This window comes from Tympanuchus pallidicinctus, unplaced genomic scaffold (assembly GCF_026119805.1).
Source record: "Tympanuchus pallidicinctus isolate F22 unplaced genomic scaffold, pur_lepc_1.0 scaffold8, whole genome shotgun sequence".
Lineage (NCBI taxonomy): Eukaryota > Metazoa > Chordata > Aves > Galliformes > Phasianidae > Tympanuchus > Tympanuchus pallidicinctus.
The window spans coordinates 2,329,458-2,353,495 of record NW_026294802.1 but is presented as its reverse complement, the minus strand read 5'-3'; the positions used below and the strand labels follow the sequence as shown (position 1 = coordinate 2,353,495).

The 24,038-nt window shown below is 41.6% G+C and overlaps 1 protein-coding gene across 4 annotated transcripts in view; it reads left to right on the top strand.

Moving 5' to 3' along the window:
• Nucleotides 1-10,467: 10,467 nt before the first annotated feature.
• The window catches only part of CALD1 (caldesmon 1), a 185,074-nt gene continuing 171,503 nt past the window's right edge, over nucleotides 10,468-24,038 (top strand). Inside the window, exon 1 of one of the 4 annotated variants that reach the window (XM_052667693.1) lies at nucleotides 10,468-10,679. The gene's annotated coding sequence lies outside the window, so the exon portion shown is untranslated. The remainder of the gene's footprint in view (nucleotides 10,680-24,038) is intronic. The other 3 variants (XM_052667696.1, XM_052667698.1, XM_052667699.1) reach the window with 3 other exon arrangements.

The following is a 24,038-nucleotide window of genomic DNA, read 5'->3' as shown; positions in this document are numbered from 1 at the left end:
AGGTGGGGGTCAGCCTCTTCTCCCTGGTTGCTAATGAGAGGACAAGAGAGAATAACCTCAAGTTGTGCCAGGAGAAATTCAGGTTGGATATTAAGAAAAAATTCTCTGAAAGAGTGGTCTGGTGCTGGAATGGGCTGCCCAGGGAGGTGTTCAAGAAACCTGTAGATGTGGCACCTATGAACATGATTTAGTAGGCAACATTGGTAGTAGGTGGACAGTTGAATTAGATGATCTTGGAGGTCTTTTCCAACCTTTATGATTCTATGAACCAATCAGTCACCAATCAGACTACTTGGGCAAGATCTTTTTCTTTGATATTTTCTTTTCAAGAATCTGGGTAAGGAACCACCTAGTGATTCTGAGGAAGTGTTCATTTGCATAACATAGAATCATAGAATAGTTCGGGTTGAAAGGGGCTTTAGAGATCATCTGTTAAAACTGCTCAGAAGCCAAATGAAATAAGCCAATAATCAGGTGTTTTTGTTTTTTTTTTCAGTCAAACACAGAGTATTTGAGACTTGCTTTGGACTGAAAGATCACAACCAAATGCATCAACTCATTTCTGTTCCATGTTCAGATGTGAAAACCTCTTTAAAAACAAAGGCCACTTAGGAAACTGATCAACTGGCTTTTTTTTACTTGTGGTGTTATAGCGTGTTAAGTCCTGGAAAATGTCAAAGGCATGTGATACTTAGAAGGATTGCAAACAATAGCTGTTAGTTAGGAATGCTTCCACGCATTCTGATGCTCAGAAGCAGCTCTGTTTCATGGCATGTGCATGTTTATCTCAAGGGTTAGAATATCATATGTGGTAGATGCTGGCAAGGAGGTCCCTTTTCTTTACCCTAAAGCATTTAACAGCAATGAAAAGACTTTTGTAATAGCAAGAATACTTCTTTCTGTATTTGTGGTAAAAAGTACATTGATTATTTTTATTTATGGAAGTTATCTTTGTGGCTGAAAATAATAAAGATATTAACCATAACCCATTGGTGACTGGTTTATGTCATCAGTGTCTAAGCTTGCAGCACTGGAAATCTCTCCTAATAGTGTGTGAAATTGAGCATTAGCAATGAGAAGAATGCGGTAATGGTGCTAACTTAGTAAAAAGCAGCATATATGTAATCCAGAGTTTCATGGAAGAATAAGTTACTTTGTTTACAGGAAAATTTACTGCTCTGCAAAATGTTCTTGAAGATGCATCTTCTTTGTTTTTAATAAGAGCACCAGGTTATTTTTTTAAGCTTTGTATGCTTTCTAAGAACCCCATTTTGTTTAGCTAAGATGCTTTGAGAGGGATGCTGTGAACACGTGAATCATGTGGGCATACCCATGCTAATCTTTTATTGTAAAATATATAAAACTGAGCATGTATGATGGCAAAGAACATGCTTTATACCTATAAAAATCCTGTGACTTAATTACACTGCAGTTGCTAAAGAAAATAAGCAGCTCTTCCTTACAGCAGTTATTCAGGCTATCTGGGAATAATCCTTGTGTCTACCATTATCACTGAAAACAGGCATAGGAGCATTTCAGTGTTCCTTGACATTATATGGCTTGTCTGAGGAAGTGGTATCTGATGAGATACCACTATCTAGCAAAAGAAGAATTCCAGAAACCTGCTAGGGACGTTACATTAGTGTTGCATTTCCATTGCGCCTGAAACAAAACTGGAGGAAGATAATTATGAGCTCTTGAAAAAGGGCTGGAAAAATAAATTCAAAGGGCTGAATGGGAATTCTCCTAGCATTTAAGGTATTTCTAATTAGTGTCTATGCACTCCATATAGCTGACAGTGCTCATTTGCTGAAAATTAGACTTGAAAGAACAAATAATGGAAAAATGGGCTTTTTATGATTTTGCCCTTAAAGAATAGGAAAAAAGTATAGGACATTTGCACTGGATGTGCATGGGTCAGTGTGTTGAGAATTGTACTAATCTCCAGGAGTTCACAGAGTGCCACAGAAGGTGAACCTGGGTCATTCTGGAAAGGGAAGGGCCAAAGGGAAATTGAAGCCACTCAGGAGGTCAAATATTTTAATAAGTATTTGAGGAATTCTGATTACAGGAGAGCCATAAGGTCACAATGTAATTTTTCAGGTAAGCATGACCCCTGCCTAGAGAATTAAACCTAGTACTTTCAATTCCATCCTCTGACCAAGGCACAGACCAAAGCAGATTTGACTCAGTGTCCTTAAAGCAGCAAGCCACATCCTACATCAACCCCAATTATAGGATAAACTATGTCTATACCACTTGCACAGCCAAGCGTAGAGTTTTAATTTCATGGGAGCAAAGTCATTTTTGAAGCATAGAGGAGCTAGAGACCAGAACTGTGAGAAACATATGAGCTGTTACTATTCTTTCCTGTATGCTCCTGTAATTACCTCATCATGTGTTCTGCCAGTGACTTAGCTTACACAGACAATTTGCATAGCTATCTGCAGTTCAAAGCCCCAGCTGCCCTCTGATAATTTCCTTTGAGAAATTCTGTCATGCTCATTTGTCAATATAGACAACTGAGACATATTGGGAAAACTAAGGAGATAGGAAGTGCATGATGAAATATAACTTTAAAATACAAAGCAGGGAAGCTCCTGAACCAGTCCCATTTTTTAATTATTTCATACTTAATTTTAATTTAAATGAAGATTCTATAGGAAATTGTCTGACAGAGGACATTACCCAGCACTCTAAAAAGGAAGTTGGGTGTTTCATTCAGGTTTGGAGAGGAGCAAATGTCATGCTGAATAATTAACACAAAACCACAATCCCTCTTTCCAGAAGACAAGGGAGCAGGGAAAGGCATTCTGTCAAACCACATTCTTCAGAGAAATTCATGCTAAGTTTCAAGCCTTCCTAGGGTTGCAGGAGTGGAGCCATGCCTGTGAAAGAACATTTGTGTAGCTGAGGACCCCACCTGTGCAGGCATCTCTCACATCCTTGTGCTGTGAGACGAACAGAAGGACCACTGCGTGGAAAGCTGACTCCCAGCTTACATTATCAGGCAATATTGTAATTGGAATGGTTATTATTGTAGTGATCTCTTTCACGGCTTTGTGACAAGATGGCTTGGCAGTCTGTCTTGCTGGATGAATGTTAGGGACTCAACTGCACTTCTATATCCAAATCTCAGATTTGGTTCCTAGTATTACATATAGGAATACTGCTAATGTTTCTTCACTTGCTTCCTCTTCTTTCCACTTCTTTAATTTCTCTTGAGGCAGATGTTGCAGTTTCTCTTCTTTCCACTGGATAAACCCAAGGGCAGATGGAGCTTTTGGCTAGGTGGAATGCCTGAGACTGCTGTTGATGCTCTCTCTGTGCTTGCTCCTCTTTCCTATAGATTCCTTGTCAGCAGTGATGACAGAAATTTGGCTTTTTCAAGGAAGTGGCAAAGGCTTGCTCTGTCCAGAGGGACTATGTGGCTGGAAGATTGAAAGAGGGCTGTATTCTGACTGACATGTGTAACTCCGTCTACAGAACCACTGTGTAGCTTTGGCACAGCTACAGTCAGCTCCAGTTGGCTTCCTATCATGGCTCTGCTGTTGCACTCCATAAGCTAAGAGGGTATGATGGAGGTCACTAGAGATTTCATTTTAAACAAGTTCATTGTTTTTTGTTCTCTTGTGCAGCACTTGCACAACATTTGTATGCTCAGAGTATGGCACAAAGCTGCAACTGGTTATTTCCAAGCTCGGATAGTGCAGCTCTGCCATACTGCACATAATAGCAATGGGAGTGTGAAAATTCAGTCTCAGTGTTCTTGCACCTTTCTGTCTTCACTCTTTCATTCTGCTTAGCACTCTGCCTGCTGATGCATCCGACAAGTCCTTTCTTCTTATGAATGGCATAAATGCTGAATATTTGAACGCTGTATGGGAACTGCTGAGTCACGGCCTGAATCTCTGACTGATCACCTGAGGCGAGCAATGAGTCAGCCAGAGGAGCACAGGTGAAGGCAATTCAGTGGGGAAGGATCCCTTCTGGAGATCTGCTCTGCTGGTGTTTTGTGAGTGAGCCTAGGATAGGGGTAAGCTTTCTATTTATTCTCTTTTGTTATCATAGTCTGCTTTGCCTCACTCTCTTGTTTATTTTGTGATTATAACATCCTACTATTCTTTGATTATACAAACACCTACATGGATCTAAGCTAGATTAATGGTGGATCTCCTCTGTATCTGGTTCCCATCTATAAAAAGGCAGCAATATTCCTTCCTTGCTACTGTCCTTGCTTCTACCTGCTTTCGACCACATCCCACTGTAGTGCAGAAGCAGAGATTGTTGTTGGTTAAGTGCTGCCTGATGTGCCTTGCTCCCTACTATGTCTTTCCATCCCTAAGGACAAGACCATAGAGAAACAGCTGGAAGTGAACTCTGTTATGGCAGCCATTGTTGCACAGAAGATGTAAGGGAAGATCAAAGACGTTTGCAAACATGGGCATGTGTAGAACTTAAATGGAGTTTGCCCACTGAAGTTATGTTTTTCATTTTACTCGAAGTTAATAACTGAGAACTAACATTTGCTCATTGCCTGAAACAAGCTGCTGAAGCTGAATAGTTTATTAACATCAGAGCAGAAAGGGCCTGTTTCTCACATTGTAACAATGGGTTATGTCAGATAATATTGATTTTATTAGGCTGACACTTGGTTTACCCTAGTCCAAGTGAGAGGAGAATCGAGGCCAAGGAATATGTCTCACCATCAAAATGCCTGTCCCAGCAACTGTGCAATTTGCAGCTTGGTTGCAAAAGTAAGCAATGGCACCATGTTTTCTGCATGGAAAACAATACTCAAACTAAAGCCAGTCTCGCAGAGAAGGAGTGTAGGCAGTGCCATTGTTTTTGAGCAGACGGATTTTTTTCTCAAACCAAAAAATGAAAACAGTTTGAGAATGTGCACAATTTTTCTGAACACTGTTAATTTCATTGCACGCAATTTTTCATGTCTGGCAATGGAAAACAAGGGTGTTTGGGGAAAAAGATACACATCTGTTGTTCATAGCTTATGTAAGAGAAGTGGGCATGCCCTTCAGGAAAAGAAGTGTCCCTGAGGGCAGAGTTCTCTTACCATATGTTAGCTTGCAGAAAAAGTGTATGAATGTCCTGCTTCCCAAAGCAGTCCAGAAGAGCTTTTTTCCCCCCCTTTCCATTCATGAGCAAAAGTGCTGTGAGGTCTCTGTTCTTTGGGGGGCACTGTGTGCTTGTAACTATGCTTATTTTCATGCTGGAAATGTGCAGGTATTCTGTTTTCTTTGGAACGTGAGTCTTCATGCTGCTTGTTTTGTTTCTAGAAAGGTAAAGTCACAGTATCCATGATTAATTTTTCTTGCTGTGGGTAAGAATGTTACTTTCCAAGAGGTTTGAGATGCCTGTTTTGTTTTGATTATTCCTTTCAGTACGTAAATATGCTATGCTTGGCTAAACCAGCAGAAACAGAATACCATACCAGGCAGAAATGGGCAGATACTCCACACCAACGTGAATGGGAATTACACACAATTATATGCATACTGTTTCATTTATTTAACCCAAGGTGAGGGCTGTTGGAAACTTTGGAATGGTCCCTATTCTCACGGTGCAACACCTTCCCCGTACCAGGAGTGTCTCCTCTTTCCCAGTGCATTTGTGCAAGCTGAAACTGGTACCACTTCTGCCCTGCATTCCTTGCATGGTTATCATGACACGATGCTTGATTCCTGCACCTTAAACAGGATCCATTGAGGTTTTCATGTACTGCTTTTGTTAGGACACAGAAAACTTATGACTTTCAATAAGGAAATAATAAATGCAATCTGTACTGCCTGTGAGGGATTTGTGTCATCTTGGACAGAGGGGCTTCATACCTTGAGTTTCCTATTTATCAGTGGATCTCCTGAATCTGCTTTGGAAAGATACGTCTCTTCCACTGAACACAAAAGAGCCTTAGTGAGACAGGCTGCCATTTGTGTTAAGGAAGATGCATATCCCTTTCTTATCTACACACAGTAGTTTTGTTACTATATCAAAACAGCATTAGCCTTTTATTTCTGACTAACTGTACATAGCCCTGCATTCAAAGAAACATTCACTCTTCTGCTTTCTTTTGCACTCACTTTCAGTGCACTCATGGCTTTGGAGTCCTATGGATTGTGCTGTTCCAGACCAAAATATATTGCCTGAAGCAACATGTGTAAAGTTTTCCTAAAAAGTTACCCCTCCTTCTCTAATATAGAAGAAGCCTGTCTGTGCTCAGGAGGTAACCATAAGGATGACCAAATCTGCTCGCGGTGTGTGGGCCTCTCCCTCACGCACTTTGAGGCAGTCCCCCAGACAGACCTGCCAGCTGGGTGGCTTGCTCACAAATCTCAGCTTACTCACCTTCATGTCAGACACGCGCAGCTGTGAGTGCTGCCATCTGGGCTATATCCTCTGTGTATAAGGTTCGGCTGACATCAGATGGGCTGTGGAAACAGCACAGCTGTAGCCATAGCATCATTTAGAATTCAGCTGTTGGGTCTGGGGCAACCCACACTGTGCTATGTTACTGGGGGGATATGAGAAGACGTGTGGTGAGACAATCCATGCTCTTCATTATAGCCTGCAGCAAGAGGAGAGGTGTGAGCTAGCTAGGAGGTACAGCATGTTGCCTTGATGACTGCTGTATTGTACCAAGGGAGGAAAAAAGCCAAATCTGATAGTGTTCCCCTGCCTCTTGTACTGCATTGACCAGGGTATGCAGACCACTGAGTGTATGTTGATGTCAAACTTGGCTGCTCCTAGTGCTGTGTCAAAGGTTTACTCTCTGAGCTTGCTTCTCATCTGACCCAATCCCTAGGGCAGCTGTGTCCTTCTGGGGGACCAGAGGAGCTTGCCCATGTCTGTTACTGTGCTTGGGGAACAGCCTCAGTTACTCCTAGCACAGACCTCAACACTGTTTCTCCTAAGCAGAGCCTTGGTCAGCCTAAACACACCTGTGTTAGTTACAGTATGTTACAGTACAGTTACAGTATGGAAGCTCATTCCTAAAGTCTTTGTGCTGTGAGCTCTAGGACAGTTAGATCCACTATTAGCTGTGGCAGCCACACAAACATCAGATTGTGGGGATATGAGGTAGTGACCAAATGGGCTTCTCCATGGCATATTTGGTGTTGCATATGTATCTTGCTGTATTATGGGAGTGTGCAGGGGTGGGGACATACATGGTTTTTGTTTTTGGATTCCAAAATGGCAGCTGCACATGCTGCAGTGACAGTGGCTGCCTGAGACTCCGTGCTATTCAACAATAGTAATGTATGCCAAGGAAAGGAAAAAAAAAAAGAAAGAAAAAAAAAAATTAAGAAATTCAAGAAGAAAAATGGACTTCATTTCAAAAAGTTGTCCTTTCCATATGCCCTAAACACTTCCCAGACAGAGAGCACAGCTCTTTCTGCACTGCTGCCTTGGGAATAGGGTGCTCTGAGGACTGGAAGAGCAGTAATCCAATGGCCCTGTGGGTATTGATGCTGGCAGAGCCTTGTGGGCTTTGTGGAGCAAAATGTAATCTCTTAAGAGTGGCAGCACGCAGCAACCAGACCTGCCTCCCAGGGGATGGTTTCTAGTATACTTTCTAGACCACAACGTTGCCTCAGCTTTTGCTTGTGAATTTCATAGGAAAAATTAATAAAACTTAGAGAGCCACAGTTTATATAGTTTTCCAGGTATTTCTAACATGATTCTTCAAGGGAATGACTGCAGACTTGGGCTCTGAGAACGCTTTGGTGGCTCAGCGTGTACAAATGCTTTGGTGCTTATCACCGGCAGTCCCACCATTGCCCTGAGTTATCATCTCAAGAGCTGAGCAATGAACACTGCAGGGCCCTTTCTTCTCATGATAAGAACAATTTTAATACCTATGCCTTGTTTTGGGGCCTGATTTCTACACTTGCTATTTTTTCAATGTTTTACATCTGCAATCATAAATCAGGAGCTGGATTCTTCAGACACAGAGATGTTTTCAGCCTTGTCCTATTTTCAGCACATTGTGCTGTGGCACAAAGAATTTGATTGTCAGGGTCAAAGCAGCGGGGATAGGGAATTGTGGCTAGAGTGGTAACCTTGGCAGTGAGGGCAAGGACTACAAGAGTAGTTCCCTAATTTCTTACTGTTGTGGATTTAGGCATATTATAGCTGTGTATTTTCAGCAGGCATCTGCAGGTTGCACCTGGTCATGGGATGCCACGGGACATCCAGTAGAAATTTAACTTAGCATTCTCAGTAGCTCAGATTCTCAAAAATATCTCCAGGAGATCTGTACTAGCTTGGTTTGGAAGTTTGAAGTCTTGAAATCCAAAAGTTTTTCCAGGTGAAATTCATCTCAGCTAGAAGGATGAGAACGTTACTTCTCGTTATGCCATTTCTAGAGGGCAAAATCAGACCTTTTGTAGGATTTTGATGGAAAAGTGACCTAGATCACTAAGTCTGGGCTGTTTTGACAGGGGAAGATCAAAACTCATGCCAAACCACTTTCAAAACACACAGCTGCTTTCAGCCTTAAGTAGTTTATACTGACTAGCTTCCTGCTATAGTGGACACTGAGTCTGCAGCACTTCAGTTGATGGTTAGACAGGAACGAGAACCATGAGGTACGTCTAACATGGAATTACAGAATCATCTGAGTTGGAAGGGACCTTTAAGGGCCATCTGGTTCAACTCTCCTGCAGTAAACAGGGACACCCGCAGGTAGATCACGTTTCTCAGAGCCCTGTCCAGCCTGACCTTGAGTGTCTCCAGGGATAAAGCATCCAGATTTCTGCTCTGCCCATCAGCATCCCTTATACCTATTTACTCTCTAGCCTGGATTTTTGAATTTTTACCCTCTAAAAATCTGGGAAGACACTAGGATCCAGTATCTAGGTAATGTTATTTCCTCTTTTCATTTGGTTATCAACACATAGGCTAATAATTTCTGTAATTAATGAAATGACAGAGAACAAATATATTGTTCTCCATAGTTTAGTAAATCCTGCAAACCAAGCTATATATGTACTGTATATATTATTTTTAATATTTAAAGCCATAATGGGAGATATGGTATTAGAGAGTTTCCAAAGGGTTACTGAAAAAAAAAGAGCCTTCTGAAAACCAGCAACTTTTTTTACTTCCTCTAATAAAGTTGTGAAATTTGAAATGGCACTGTAAAATTGGAATTGCTTGGTGTAAATCTGTAGAGCTTTGGCTCTTTAAATATATTTTTGTGTTGTAAAGATTAGTTTACTGTCTGTGGACTGAATCCTTCTTGCATTACACATGTGACTAAATCCATGGGGCCCAGTGACCAGAAATAAAGACCCAGAAAGGCATTAAGATATTTTAGCCTGCTCAGCTGCAAAGTCATCTTACACATATTTTCCCCAACTGGTTTTGTGTATGTTATTGTCAAATATGAATCTGCAGAATATCTCCTCGTCTGGAATCCTGTCCTCTGGAGCAGTCAGCACTTCTCTTGCAGCCTTGCTTAGCGGCTGGTACATGTGTTAGAGTCCGTGCACTGCAATAATTTTCACATTTCTTTTCACACTGTCTTAATTTATGTAGCTCATTTGTTTCCCGCATCAGCCTGCATCTGTTCTTTCATTTTAAGCTCTCTGTGTAATTTGGAAAGTTATCAATAATGATCACAAAAGAAAAAAAAAAAAAAAGAAAAAATAGGATAAAAAAAATGATTCTAAGCTTCCTTTATCCACGCTAATGAAAGATATTAAAAAGTACTGTGCAAAATATATAGATGTAAGGCTGTCCTTATAGTAAATGAATCTGTTTAAATGTATAGAGAAATAGTTGTACGCCTGAAAACGAAATCCTTTCATCCAACTACCAAGAATCATTGTCATATTCTGAATCCCTTTTCAAGTTGCTTTTCAGAGTGGGGATATTCTATTTGTAACTTCTGTTGCACTGTTTGAGATGGAAGCAGGCTGCGGATCCTGCCAACTCATCTTTCATGTGCTTTTCCCACTGGTGTGTCTTTGCAGAATCAAGCTTGCACAGCAGAGTTTCTATGTTCCCTCTTACATGTGGTGCTCATTAAAATAAATAAATAATTAAAAAAATCAATGGCAAAGTTCTGCTATACTGGAATTATTTATTTGATTTTTAAAAACCTGGTGCAGAAAGTAAATATGTTTACTGCGCTCCTTTCCATTCAGAGTACTTCCTTTTTTAAAGCTCTGTTTGTATTCAACAAGACAGCCTCTTTCTCCAAGATTAACATTTCTTATGATTGTTCCTGACAGAGGATTTACTTTCAGAGGCCCTGCTAAGGATAACCAAAAAAGGGCATGTAGCAAGACAGTTTTGGCAGCTTGCATGAATTTTCGGAGCTTTTTAGGTCTTGGTTTTCTGATGAGTGGCTTCCTGAGCATGCCTAGGGAATGACAGGCATCTCTGCAGGCAGGCTGAACCCACCTTGGCTTGTGCATAGCCATTGGCTGCCTATTAGAATAAATTGAGGACAATGCATACCGCTGCCTGCCAATTGTAAACATAAGGGATATGTATTCACTTAGCATTGACTTTTGGGAGGGGCCAAGGCAAGGCTGTAGTTTTATTGAATAGGGCTGTGTGTGAGGCTGCTGGTGTGCCTTTCTTGCTGTGCTCCTGCCCAAGCAGCCAGTTATTCATTTCCTTCCTACTAGTGAAAACTTTTCACCGCAGAGGTAAGGGCTTACCATATGTATTTGTTGGGGAGCGAGTCGGTCTGACTGCGTTTGCGTCGTGCCTAGAGATTAAGAAGCATGCAAAACTTGACGAGTCGTGGAAACGCTCCGAGACGCTCAGATACTCTTCTCCCTCTCCTCCTCTCCCTGTTGTCCATCTGTCCAGATGCTCACGGGGAGCCAAACTCGGAGGCTGCTCGCTCACCCACTGGTGGAATCTAATGCGGGGCAAAGTGCCGGGAGCAGGGCAAGGTCCCACTCTGCGTGGGATCCTGCAGCAGGACTGTCAGCGGGGGGGCGATAGCCTACCCTTTCTTTATTGTTTCTTTACATATAAGAAAGGAATTGCAGTAAGGTCTTTGGTGTGGTAACAGTGAATTGCTTTTATTTTGCAACTTAATACCTGGGCTTTCAGACTGCAAAGGCAGCCTCCCTCTGTAACTGATACGGATAGAGTAAAGCTCTGGTTAGTGTAACCGATCCGATGCCTGCTGCAGCAGATGTCTGTCATGGCAGCCTTTCACAGAAATACTGTTGACAATAGACAGCATCCGTTTTTGTTTTCAGCCTTCAGCATGCACAGGAGCACATTGCCAGAAATTTTCCTGTGAAACTGTCTGTCCTGTTAAAAGGGGGAGAAAAAAATGTGCTTGGGTGGGACCGGAGCTCTTAAAAGTACTGCTCTGTGCTGGTATCAGTCAGACCACGGATAACAGAGCTGGTGAGCACGCTGTTCTCCTTTCCAGATCCTTTGCCATGCTTGGGTAGTCTGCAGAAAGTTGTGCAAGGCTGGCTGCTGCTAGCATGGTGTTCTCTGCAGCAGGGAACTTATTAGGGAGAGGGCTGGGAAAATGAAGGGAAGAATGATGCTAGTTACAGACTGATACTTGGGAGAGACAGACATTGACCAAACTGCCAACCCCTGGCCAGTACTAGAATTGGTTCTTCTCCTATGTCATATGATGCATTATATGGAAAACTGAACAGGAGAACTCTTAAAATGACTTTTTGTGGAATATTAATTTTCAGAGCAGCTTTTATATAATTTTGCCTATTTGTGATCCCTGCTCTTGCAGTCGTATAGGAGAATAATTTGTGAAAATAACCCATTCTGTTCCTTGGCTGCAACTCAAAGAAAATATGCAGGCAGAGTGTTTTTTTTTTTTTTTTTTCTGTGAAAAAAATGTACTTACAATAAGTCGTCTATTTTAGATACCATGCTGTGAATGATTGTGCTTGAATGAATTGCCATCAAAGAACCCCGAGACCCTGCATCTTTCTCAGTCTCATTAAGTACAGCAGTGGGCTGCTGTGTGAGCATCTCCAGATGAATGTCATACCCTTTTCTCTTGCCATCAAGAGAGATAGGGAGGGATCCTAAAACTACATACATACAAACCAATCGAACAGATCGTTTTAACCTAAAGTACAAATGCAGTGACGCTTCAAGGAAGTAAGTAGTCCATTTGGCAAATTAAGTTGCCTTTAAAGTAAAGCAGGTCTGAGCTCTTACCAAGCGTCTTGAGAAAGTGCAGGTCTGCCTTTCTTTGGGAGACTTTTTGATAGGCAGGTATCTTTGATAACAAGCCTGCAACTGTTAGCACAATAGTTAAATCACTGTGCTGGGGGAGAAATACTTGGTGTTTCCCTGTGAACAGGATACGAAATTGAAATAATATATATTTTATGTAGAGTCCTCTGTTGCAGCACATGATGGCAAGCAGATCGATTGCACATCTTCCATTCACTAGATTAGTCTTGGTGAAATCAATACCTTCATTAATGGATGCAGATTCTGATGCTTGGAGGGTCCTGTGTTGTTCAAATACTCTTTGACAGTGAGCAACCTAAAGGTGCTGTAGGAGAGTAAGGGATTTTCTGCAATTGCCACTCTAGATGCTCACAATTTTCTGACACAGTGCAGCCTAAGAAAGGCGTAACTTTGCTTGTGCTTTTATTTCTTGCCTGGTGCTGACAGACAATGCAATCATGTCACTGAAAACTAAATGATTTGGAAGGAAGAAGTGCCTCTGAGTTCTGCTGGCTGACACTAGAGGGAAAATTGAGGTCCATTAAACGTGATCCCAGGGCCATACACAGCAGGGAGACATGCTGGTCAGCAACCATCTGAACTTGGACAGTGTTATTATCAATGCCATTGATTCCAAGTGGTGAGACCAGAAAGGCTCCCTTTGCTGGCTGCCTGCTAGGAGGTAGCATATGTTGCATAGGAGGAGAAAGGAGGAAGTGTCTATCGAGAGCCACACAAGGAACCCTTCCTGTTTTGCCCTTCCCTGTGTGCAGCAGTATGCTGCATGGGGCAATCACTGCAGAGTCAGACACTGCCGCACTGTACAAGGGTTGGAGAACCCTTTTTTTGTGTGTGTTTGAATGAAAACCAAAGCAAAAAAATCCCCAACAACAACAACAAACCACCCTAAATGATGTGCATTGGGGCACCTTTTTGATTGACGTGATTGTGATTTTCCAGGCTTTGGGTGGCATGTGCAGGTGGAAGAGGGCAGCACAACTCATATTCTTGTGGTAATGCTGACATTGGTTCAGCTTTTTTTTTTTTTCTTGTCAGGCAGGGTTGATGGTTTACATGTGCTGCTGTATGTGCTGCTGCTGTACACTGTAATCTATGTTGTCACATGTGAAAAACACTCCTTGCTCTTACGCATGCTTAAAATGCTGCTTGCCCTGGAGAGGTTTTGTTTCCCAAGGGGATCTGTGCTATTGCAGAGAGGTGAACCTTTGCTCTCTTCCTTCCTTCACACAGGACAAATAGGATTTGAATGCCTTGGGACTGCTTAAAATACTTTGATTTCTCAGTCGCTTCTTGCATGAAACCATTCCGTTGGGTACTCATGTTCTGATTTTTACCAGATACCAGTGGAGCTGTTAACCTGTATCTGCTAAAGGGGCAGCTTGATGCATTTAAGCACTACACATGAACAAAGAGGGACAGGAAACCATATATGCATAAGAAAGAGAGGGCCAGACAGCAGCATTAGCTGTCCATCTGCTAGGCTTGTCTGGACTCTCCTGGGTAGCAGAGAAAGCACCAAAAAAGGTAACTGTGCACAACGTGAAGCATAGTCTTGTGAGCCTCTCGTTGCCTTTGCAGGGAGCTTTATAGGGAGCTTGCAGGGTTGGGCTCCAGTTATACAAAGCCTGAGGCAGACAGGCCTGTGGCTGCGAAGAGTAGGAGTCCATCTTCAAAGAAAACTTCCATTCTTTACAAATTGTCTCCGCTTAGTAACTATCTCCTGGAAGCTCGGAACAGGAAAACTATTCCTCACTCGATTGCTCACCTGTAGGAGTGTTCATATTCAAGAGTTGGATTGCTGTTTTTGTTCCTAGCTCTTGTGTGGTTTGAAACGCTAGGAGTGCTGAGAATGGATTTTGGGCACAAATGTGCTGGAAAGAAGTCACCCACCTACACATCAGTGCCTCTCCTCAGATGTTGGTGCACTCTGGGAGGCTGTGGCTGTTGCATATCTTCAAATGGTTTGTCAAGGATTTTGCTGGAACTGAAATTTGACACAAAGGCATTTGAAGATCAGATTAGGTTTGACCTTTGGGGATGGAACTCTGAGGTCATAGGATGGTTGAACTATGTAACTATTTCTCTTTGCTTTTCCTAAAGCTCTGGTACATTTCAGCTAGCCCAGCGGGGAAGGACACACAGTACATTGTAATTTGGGATCCCTCCCACCCCCAGGAGAGCTTTTTCTTGAAATGGATTAGATTAACAAGGAAGATTAGGGCATGTAACACTGTCAGCTAGCTGCTAGTCCTGCTACATTAGCAGTACTGTTTACATCCAGAGTAGGAAACTACTTCATTTTTCTCCTTTGGAACTGTGCTTAGTGCTGATAAGTGGCGTGGGACTGGCAGCTGAGCTGCCAAGCAGATAGTAGCATTAGCAGTCCCTTTTCTCAAGCACTGCTAACTGGAACCTCCTTATCCTGCCTACAGAAGTGTTTAGGGGGTCTGTTCTGAAGTCAGGACAAAGTGCTCACTGGGTCTGTTCTGCTGACTTTCAGTAGCAAATAACTGGGGAAATGAAGGAAGGAGGGAGAGGAAAAAGAAGGCCAGATCTCAAACTGTTGCAGTCATTTGATTTTTTTTTCCCCCTGTGATCATAAATACCTGGTGAGTCACCTAATGGCTGTGTGTGTGTTTTTGAGTCTTCAAGCTCAAGATAATCCATGCGGTTTTCTATTTAGCTTGTGAGGCTACTGAGCATTTGTAAATAATTTTTAATCCTGTAATCCAAATTTGAGCACTGTCCTTATTTTTTATTGATTTCAATTTTGATTGATTGAAATACCTTATTTTGAATTTATTTCTCAGTGAGAAAGTGCACATTTTGGCTTGTTAGCACAATTACATGTTCCTCTAGAACTGATTTTTTCTGGACTGCAAGCATAAAAACTCAGAAGCACAGTGAAAACAGTGGAAATTGGGCCAAGCTCTGTGCCGCGACACTGAGCTGAAATGCCTGGATGGGATTTTTCCAGTATTTGCAGATACAAGTGCACTTGCTGCACCTGAGAGCATCCCATTTTCCTGTGAAGTTGTGCAGATAGCAGAGTTGCAGGATGAGAGATTTTGCTGACAGCCTTGTTAAAGTGTCATGACCTTGGAAGAGAAACTCCTGGCCATGCTGCTAAGCTTTACCTGCTCGCTCAGCTTCATGTTATCAGAAAACTCAGTGCTGTACCTCCTGGCAGTGGGAAAAATGTGAGGGGAAGCTTTCAGGCAATGGAAATCATTGCATGTTTCCACACCCTCTTGTGTACAGAACGCAAATAAAGAGCATTTCCCTTGAGACTCACTGTGGAGGGTGTGAGGAGAAGTGGAACCCACCCATTTGCACATTTTCTGGTTCATGTCCTTAAATGGGAAAAAAAATCTTTGGAATTTAGCTCATAGAACGGTTATAAATAGATTTGTGGAGATAAGGTTTTGTTGTAAATACTCTGTTTTGGGATCTATTGAGGAAAGTGACACTGTAAGCTGACAAACGATGGGAAAGGAGAGCTTTTGCAGCAAGACCATGTTTTTATGCACAGGCACATCCCTTGTCTGCACCGGTCAACATTCTTCCTCCATTTATGTGGGGATCCAAGGGGCACGGCTAACTGTGCACCCTTAGGATCTGAGTAAGTCAGTGAGGGAGAACTGCCGTTTGTGATCCCCTCATGTCTGTGGGTCTCAGGATTTGCTGGAAGATCGCTTTGCCTCCCACCCCAGAGCAGCAGTGGCTGTGGGGCCAGGCTGGGCCCTGAGGCTTGGCATAAGTCGCTGTCAGCCGGCTTCAAAGGGAGCTGTGGCCATGTGGAGGGGCTGAGATCCGTCCCTGTTTGTTTCTTATTTGGAGGGCTTTGATTTTCCCGTTCTCTTTCTGTGGCTGCCACAGGGCATGTTACTAGCCTCTTCCTGCTTCATTCTTTTCTTTGACAGCAAGCTCTCTAATGGTGAAATGGTCCTCCTCCCTTTCCCATTTTTTTCTTCAGCTGCAATGTTTGCATCAGTAACATCTCTCTCTGATCCAGAAGCAAAGGCAGGACTTTCCTAATCCTTTACCTTTCCAGAGCACATAGCAAGCTTGTTACATAGCCCAAATCATCACTGTTCAGTACAAAGCACTTGTATGGAGAACTGTTTCTGTCTGCGTCTTCCCTTACCTCTAAAATAATGACCTAGTAATAACCTGCTTTCTCTCAGCAGTTTCAAAGCCAGGGGGAGAATTTGGCTTCATTCCTGTCTAGTTAAAGCTCATAAGTTTGGGAAAGAAATTCCTTGGGCTTGGCCACAAATTGTGGGAACAGGAGGTAGCTGTGTTAGCTCTGAGCTCAGGGGAAATGTTTGGCCAGTTCTCATTTACCTGCAGAGCTCAGTCTCTCTGCTGCTGATGCTAAAGGATGTCATCCTGTATCAGGGCTGTGCTGTGGCTCTGGGTCTGGGGAGAAGAGGGGAGAGGAAAAGGTTTGTTCCTCTGGGAACAACAAAGCCCTATCAGCCCTAACAGCCTCATCCTGCTATGGAAATTAAGGATTTCAACCTAAATGAACCCACTTCAAATAAACTGGATTATAAAGACCAAAATGCAGCATTTTAACTGCTGTGAATATGAATAGGAGTCCTTAGGAAATCCTGATGATGGAGCTAAGCATTTCTGTGGCTATATTGCATTAACAAAAGAAGGCCAGCTGAGGAGTTCTATTCTGCTACTCCCAGTAACTTAACACATGGATTGTCTGAGTTCAGCTGTCACTGCACTGCTGAAAACAAGGAGATGTTTTAACCTGGGCATTGGCTGGTCTGATTCTGATCTTACTTCAGCAGCTGTGTGGTGATGTAAACCTTACTTCAGTTTTAAAAAATACATATTGGGTCTGATCTCAGTTATCATAATGTAAATCAGGGTTAGTTTCAGAATCCATCTTTTTTTTTGTTTTGATTTCGGTACATCCCCTGAAGGATGCTAGCAGAAGGGAATTGGTCAGAATTGTGGTAAGGAGCATTCATTGGGAAATGATATTTCATAAAAGAGAGGACACTGGTAAGCCAGTAAGCCAGTATAAATTCCACTGCTCATTTGCTCCCTGGTGATTAAAAGCCTGCCATAAATGGTAAAGGCTGGGCATTCATTTGTTGCAGCCACAATAGTAAATGTCTTATTCACTGGACACAGTATACAGTCAAGGAGCAAGGGCCTGGGACAATAAAAAGGAAAAACAGCAACTATTTTTTGCAGTTTGTTTGCTGTTTTCTCCACTGTGTGTTATTAAAAAGCTCTGTGATTATCTTCTTTTTTTTTGTTGTTGTTGCTTTATTTAGATCCATGCAAACGGCAGTAGGTTTGTTTTGCCATTTAATCTTCCCTCCATAAAACCAGACACATGAACCTATTTCCTCTCCTTCCCCCTACACAACCCAAACAAGAAAAAGACATTTCCTCTACCAGTATAAATAAATGTAGCACTTCTGTCTTCAGCATATCTCTTGTGGGTTTATATGACTGCAGGCTGGGATTAGCAGACAAAATCTTATTCTCACCCCAGGTATAAAACGCTAACATTAACAAAAGCAATGATTAAATGCCAGTGTTTCAGAAACAGCGGTAGGATCACAGGAGTGCAGCAAATAGGAAACGTGTGTGCGTGAACAGAGATGAATCTGGGGGGAGGGCAGGAGCAGCGTGCTTTGGATGGGAGTTGCAGAAGGGCTTCCAAGTGCTGCTTGCACCCTGAGGGATTTTCCTCCCAGCACATCAGTTCCTGCAGTGAAAACCCATGCAGATGACATTAAGATGCAAAGTCGTTAGAACACAGTTGTGTTTTCATTCTCACTTTTCAGTTTGTTTTCTTTGCAGTTTAGTACCTACTCTGACATCAAAATCAAAGGGAGAAAATAGTCAGCCTAGTTGCTTTTCACTTCCCAAGGAGGACAAATAAGTAATTACAATGAAACTATACAGTGTTCCCTCCTTGCTGAAGATTCCTGTGAGTTTTTTACTTGCCATGAGCCTTACAAATATTATGTTTGTGTCATATTGATATATTTAGAGGTTATTGATAAGATCCTTCAAGCTGCTGACATTTTGATGTAAGCCCATAAGGATTTTCATCATTGGCATCATCCAGTTACTCATATTTTGAGTATGTTTAAACTAATGTGATCAACTCTTCAGATTATATAGTTGGTCACAGGACAGTTGGCTAGATTTGAATTCATTTTTCTGCTCCTCAAAAATGTTATTGCTGGTCTCAAGAAGTACCATGGCCGTGCAACAGATCTGTGGTTCACCTTCTGTTTTCATACACATCTGGGCCTCTGCAGCTTCCAATAAGTATACTTGGTAAAATGACTTTTTGTCACTGTTTTTTCAGCTATGGTGCTATGTTTTTTGTTTGAGAAAAACAGCGTTGATAATACACTGATGTTTATGGTTGCTGCTAAGCAGTGCTGTACAGAGCCAAGACCGTTCTCAGTGAAGGGTGCAAGGAGCTGGGAGGGGAAAGAATTAGGACAGCTGACTGAAACTGGCCAAAACTGGTGGAAGGAGTTTTGAAGGGGGTGGGAGTTCATCTTGCTCTCTTCTGCTGTGCGGGGGGCTAGCTGGGCATCAGCTGGAGGATGGTGAATAACTGCTTGTACATCACTTGTTATATATATTCATATATATACATATATATGGTCATAACTATTATCCTTTTCGTTTTCTCTATCTTAGTAAATAGTTTCATCTTGACCCACAAGTTCTACCTATTGTTTCTTGATTCTCTCCCTCATCCCACTGGGAAGGAGGGGGAGTGAGGGTAAGACTGTGTGGTGCTCAGCCACCTGCCAGCTTAAACCACCGCAAGTGGTCCTTTGTGATAGTTTCTGTTACCTTCCTTCACTGCAAAGTTTTATTTTCTTTTTTCTTTTCAATGTATTGCTTTCTTAGAGATGAAATCAATGCCCTCAGCTTCATCGGAAGGATCACAATATTTTATGTAAAACAGCTGGAGGGTACAAATTAGGCCTATTTTGACTTTTCATCTCTGGATGGCAGTACTTTTGAGGAGACTGTTATCATGCATTGACTTATCATGGAGCTGTGGTTTATAAGACTGATGCCCACTGAGGAACCCTAATGTGGCTAAAATGAGAGGTTTTAACAGCCCAGTATTGTGATAGTAATACAGATTACTGCTTCTGTTTTCTGGCTATTGAAAGGAGCTGGAGAAAACCAATCTGGAGACCAGAATAACCAAATAACTGGTGTGTGTCGTATTTCTTCATTCAGGATTTGGACTGGATTTGCCTTCTTTGATACCAGCTTGTAAATAGCACCTGGAACCCTTGTGAAAAGCCCTTGGTTAATAAGCAAATGGAGAGCAATAAATATTCTTACATAGTTGAATAAATTTTTATTTCCTTTTTTAGCATCTTCAGCTTTCTTGAGCCCCAAAATAAGATGTGAGGCTTCTTTGTTTTTCTTTATTTCTCATTTAAGAGGCAGGTAAATTATGCATGCTTTGGAGTCATTTCCCTCTCTCTAAGAGATTTGTGACTGAGTTTCATGTTGGTGTAGTCTCATACTGGCTGCCGTGGAGAAGCTTTGCAGAAGTTAAACTCTGCTGCTCCACACTGTACATGGCTGGGAGTTCTCCTTTACTTGTAGATGTCTTTTAGTAAAGACTTTCAAAGATGTCATTTTACAAGAAAAGCTTTTTATTTATGTTTGTCCTGCATGTGCCAGGAAGGTTGGAGATTCATGATCTATGAGGTCCCTTCCATCCCTGGCCATTCTGTGAGTTGATTCTGTGATTCTGTGATTGTTTATTAGAATACTCTTCCCTGTGAATTGGCTTAAGATTTTTCAGTCTGTTGTCCAGCAAAGAATTCCCACTGTCAGTAATGATGTTTATTGCTTCACCTGTCAAACCAGAAAGCTACTGTCCTTCATAGACCATCTGCTCCAACAACCCAAAAGGTGTTACAAAATAAGCAATATTTATTTTTCTGTTTACTGCCTTCTGTAACAGATATGAATTCCTTTTGTGGAGTCTATATATTGAAAATTTAATTCTAATACAAGGGGAAATGTTTTCCTTCTGTATCAGTGTCTAATAAATATCACTTCATGTTATTAAGAAGTGAATTTACTATATGTGTGGGAAGTAGGTTTCGTTATGATGAACTGATTGAAGTGGTGACAGACTGTGAATCTGGCTTATATGACAAAACACACATTTGTGAAAGTCTAGAAACAGTATGGTGAACTGGAGAAAACATTATAATCTGAGTGTTATTTCTGTCTCTCCTGTGACACTTCATGGCAATGGAAAGGCACTGATGGAAAGTCTGTTGGCATTAGAAGGCACAGAAATGGTTTCATCGATCTTGGTTCAGTGCTTAAATATTGCTGAGCCTGAATTTAAATCTTTAAATTCCAGGTTTTCCCCCCATTTTTAAAATTAAATACCAGAGACTATAGGCATTAAAAAAATAAAAATAAAAAAAGGAAATCCCAAACTGAAAACCTGGGAAAGACATATTAGGTCATCTTGTCCCTTTCCCTGTACAGTGTGAGATGACTCCCTAAAGTATATTCACACGTGTTTTGTCCATAAACACCTCTGTTTATTAACAAAATACAATAAGCTGTAGGTTCTCAGTGAGGATTGGGATAGTTTGCTACGCTTTCTAGTTTTTAGCAAGCGGAAATAGCTATCATTCTGAAATGTGTTTCTTGGCCTATGGATATTGCCTATATGAATTCAAGCAAAAAATACCTAATGAATGGAAACTCATAGAAGAGTTAACGGCAGCTGGTTTTATTATGGACCTCTGACATGATCTCACGCTAGTTTAATACAAGTGTTACCTCACTGACTTCAGTGGAACTGGTTTTCATTTGCAAGGGAGTAAATGAGGCCAAAATCAGTCAAAGACCTAGGGAGATTCTCTGGGAAAGGGTTTTAGTTTGGAGAATGTACTTTACATCCATATAAAATAAATGAGCATATCTGCACATTGCAGTCAATGCTTCAGGCCACCTGGGAGATGCTTTGAATAGCACCTGTGCAAATCCAAAATGAAAGGAAGGGATAACTTGCCAGGAAGGGCCAGAGAAGTATCTCATTTTTCTGAGTGCTGGGCCGAGTTTCCTCCTTACTGGACTTCTAATGTTTCCTTAGTGAGATTGGTAGGAAATATGGAAGTGAGAGCCTGTTTTGCAGGTAGCTTCAGTAATTTTGCTTCTTCATTTCAACCATACCAAATTTAAAAAGGAATTGTGTTGATTATTGTCAATCCAGCTCAGACAAAAGCACCAGCTGTACAATTATTCTGCCTTGAAGCTATCAAAGCAAGCAGTGAAATAAGAATCATATGTTTCAGTCAAACCTTTCTCCAGAATTGCACAATATTATGTCCTCCTAGCTCAGCCTTCAACTTAGCTGAATCTTGCAAAACTCTCAAAGGCATCTGTGCTCTACTGTAAGGAAAGAAGAGCTTCAGAACTTCCCAAATCTAGCAGAGATTTTACTTTGTAGGCTGGATACAAGCACCACTTTACAACTGTGAGGTGAACACTGTGTTTGTGTAGAGTGTGAGGAAACATGGGTAAAGAAGTGATGGACATTGATTAAGAGTGGAAAATGGCCAGGGGAAAGGTTTTGTCTTCATACTTTCTTGCTGCTCATGTTTTGGTGGTCCTGTTCCCTGCTTTCCAGCACAGCAGCACCTGAAGGTCTAGTGCATCTAGTGCACAGGATTTAACACCCTGGATTGTAGCAGAATTTTCCAGCAGCAGTAAACACTGGTTACAGATGATTTCTGCTTTACTCAATCATTGAAATTGTGAAGTTTACAGGTGTGTGACAGATTCATTTTAATGTGTTTGTAGTTTGGCTTGGGGAACTCCTGCTGACAGAGCAACACTATTTTAAGACTGTGGAGTTATGTGGTGTTAACTGTGTTAATTTTCATTTTTATTTCACTGAAGAAGCAAGATAATCATAATTAAGCAATGTATTGGCCAAAACTGGTGGGAAAGGAGGCAGTACAGTATGTGACATGCTTTTAATGGCACTGTCCACTTCTTTAAATGGGAGCTCTTACAGAGACCAGTTGGAAGTCTTTTCTCAGTCTGTTACTGAGTTCTTGCTGTTCATTATCTGAGCTGAAGCTAGTGACATTGTCTACAAAAAGTGCAACAGCAGCTAGCACCCCTGTGATTCATGGCAGTGCTAATTACTGCTGGTGGTGATGCAGCAGTGTTCCCCACAGAGCTGATCTGAGAGCACTGACCTGCTTCACACAGCATACTGCTGCACCATGAGACAGAAATGACTTCAAGCTGCAGTGCTCTGCTACGGTGGTAAACTTGAAGGAAAGGCCCTTTACTTGGAGCATTTTAGTCTTCTCTGGATCTTCCTCCTGAGCAGATTAGGTGCTGATGAGGGAAATTTGTAGGAGAGCTCTTGTCTGAATAGAGTATGCGCAAGTTTTATCCTGCTTGCTTCCAGTGTGCTTCTGTCCTTGAAATAAACAAAGCAAACCCCCACATTCCCATTGCTGTTTCAGTACTGTCAGTACAGAAGCTGAATAGAGCTTGCCAAGTCTGCTCTGACCTGTGTATACTGAATGATACCGTGTACATTGTAAGTACTTTCTCTGGAATAAAATGGCCATTGTTGTGTGGAAAGTCAATGAAAGAGCTGGGGCTGCAGACTGGGACTTCTAATTACTACGTCATAATTCATAGGTGTAAACAGGGAAGTGGCGCAGACACCACCCCTGGAGGAATTTAAGGAAAGGACAGATGTTGTACTTAGTGACATAGTTTAGTGTGCAGTATTGGTGATAGGTGGATAGTTGGACCAGGTGATATCAGAGGTCTTTCCCAACCTTAAAGATTCTATGCTGTCATACTCACAAACCTATTTACTTAACCTTTTCTCGTAGCTCCTTGGACTGTTTGCTGGGGCTGCCATATTAACCATAAAGGAAGAGATAAGTAAACAGGAAAATTATTCTGTGAAGCATGGTTAGAATTTAAGAACATCTTAAACAAATTTATAGGCATTAAAATGAAAGAAGAAGAAAAAAAAGCTTAGGGTATTGAATACAGGTTTATCTGTTGAATATTCTCCTGTATGAAAGTTTTTATTGGCAAAAGACCTAGATAGATGTGGTCTAGTGACTTGGAAGTTATGAGGTGATGTCTTTTATTAGAAGCTGAATTCCCCCTTTGCTACTTAGCTAAATCCAAGGTTAGAATGCAGTATTAGGATATTCCATCCAAGCAGTCTGGCCACCCTTGATTGGTTTTATTTTTGATTAGTAAAAATACATGGCAAGAGGTGTTGAATCACTGGAAACTTGCTGCTGCCAGAGATACTAACATAGTCTACATCTGCAGAGAATTTTTCTTTGCTTAATATCCCGGAGATATACTTAGCAATTGCCCGATGGTCTGAGTGGGCAGTATATCTGGTTTCACTGGTTTCAGAATACAAATGTGTGCAAAGTCTGAAAAGTTGGACTTCAGCAAAGAAGTGAAAGCATGGATGAAGACATAGCAGAAGCTCTGACAGGAGCAGCAGATAACTTGCTTTTTTTTTTTTTTTTTTTTTTTTTTAAAGTATTGCTTTATGGGTGTCAGGATTGAGCAATTATGATTTCATGTTGAAACATGCCTGAAGCTGGGAAGAACAGTAAGATAGATGGAAATAGGTGTTCCTCATGCAGCATTGGTGCCACCTGCTCCACAGGGAACAAAAACATATCTCTGAAATATTAGAAAGAAAACTTTATGTACCACATGTGATTTTTGCATTTATACAG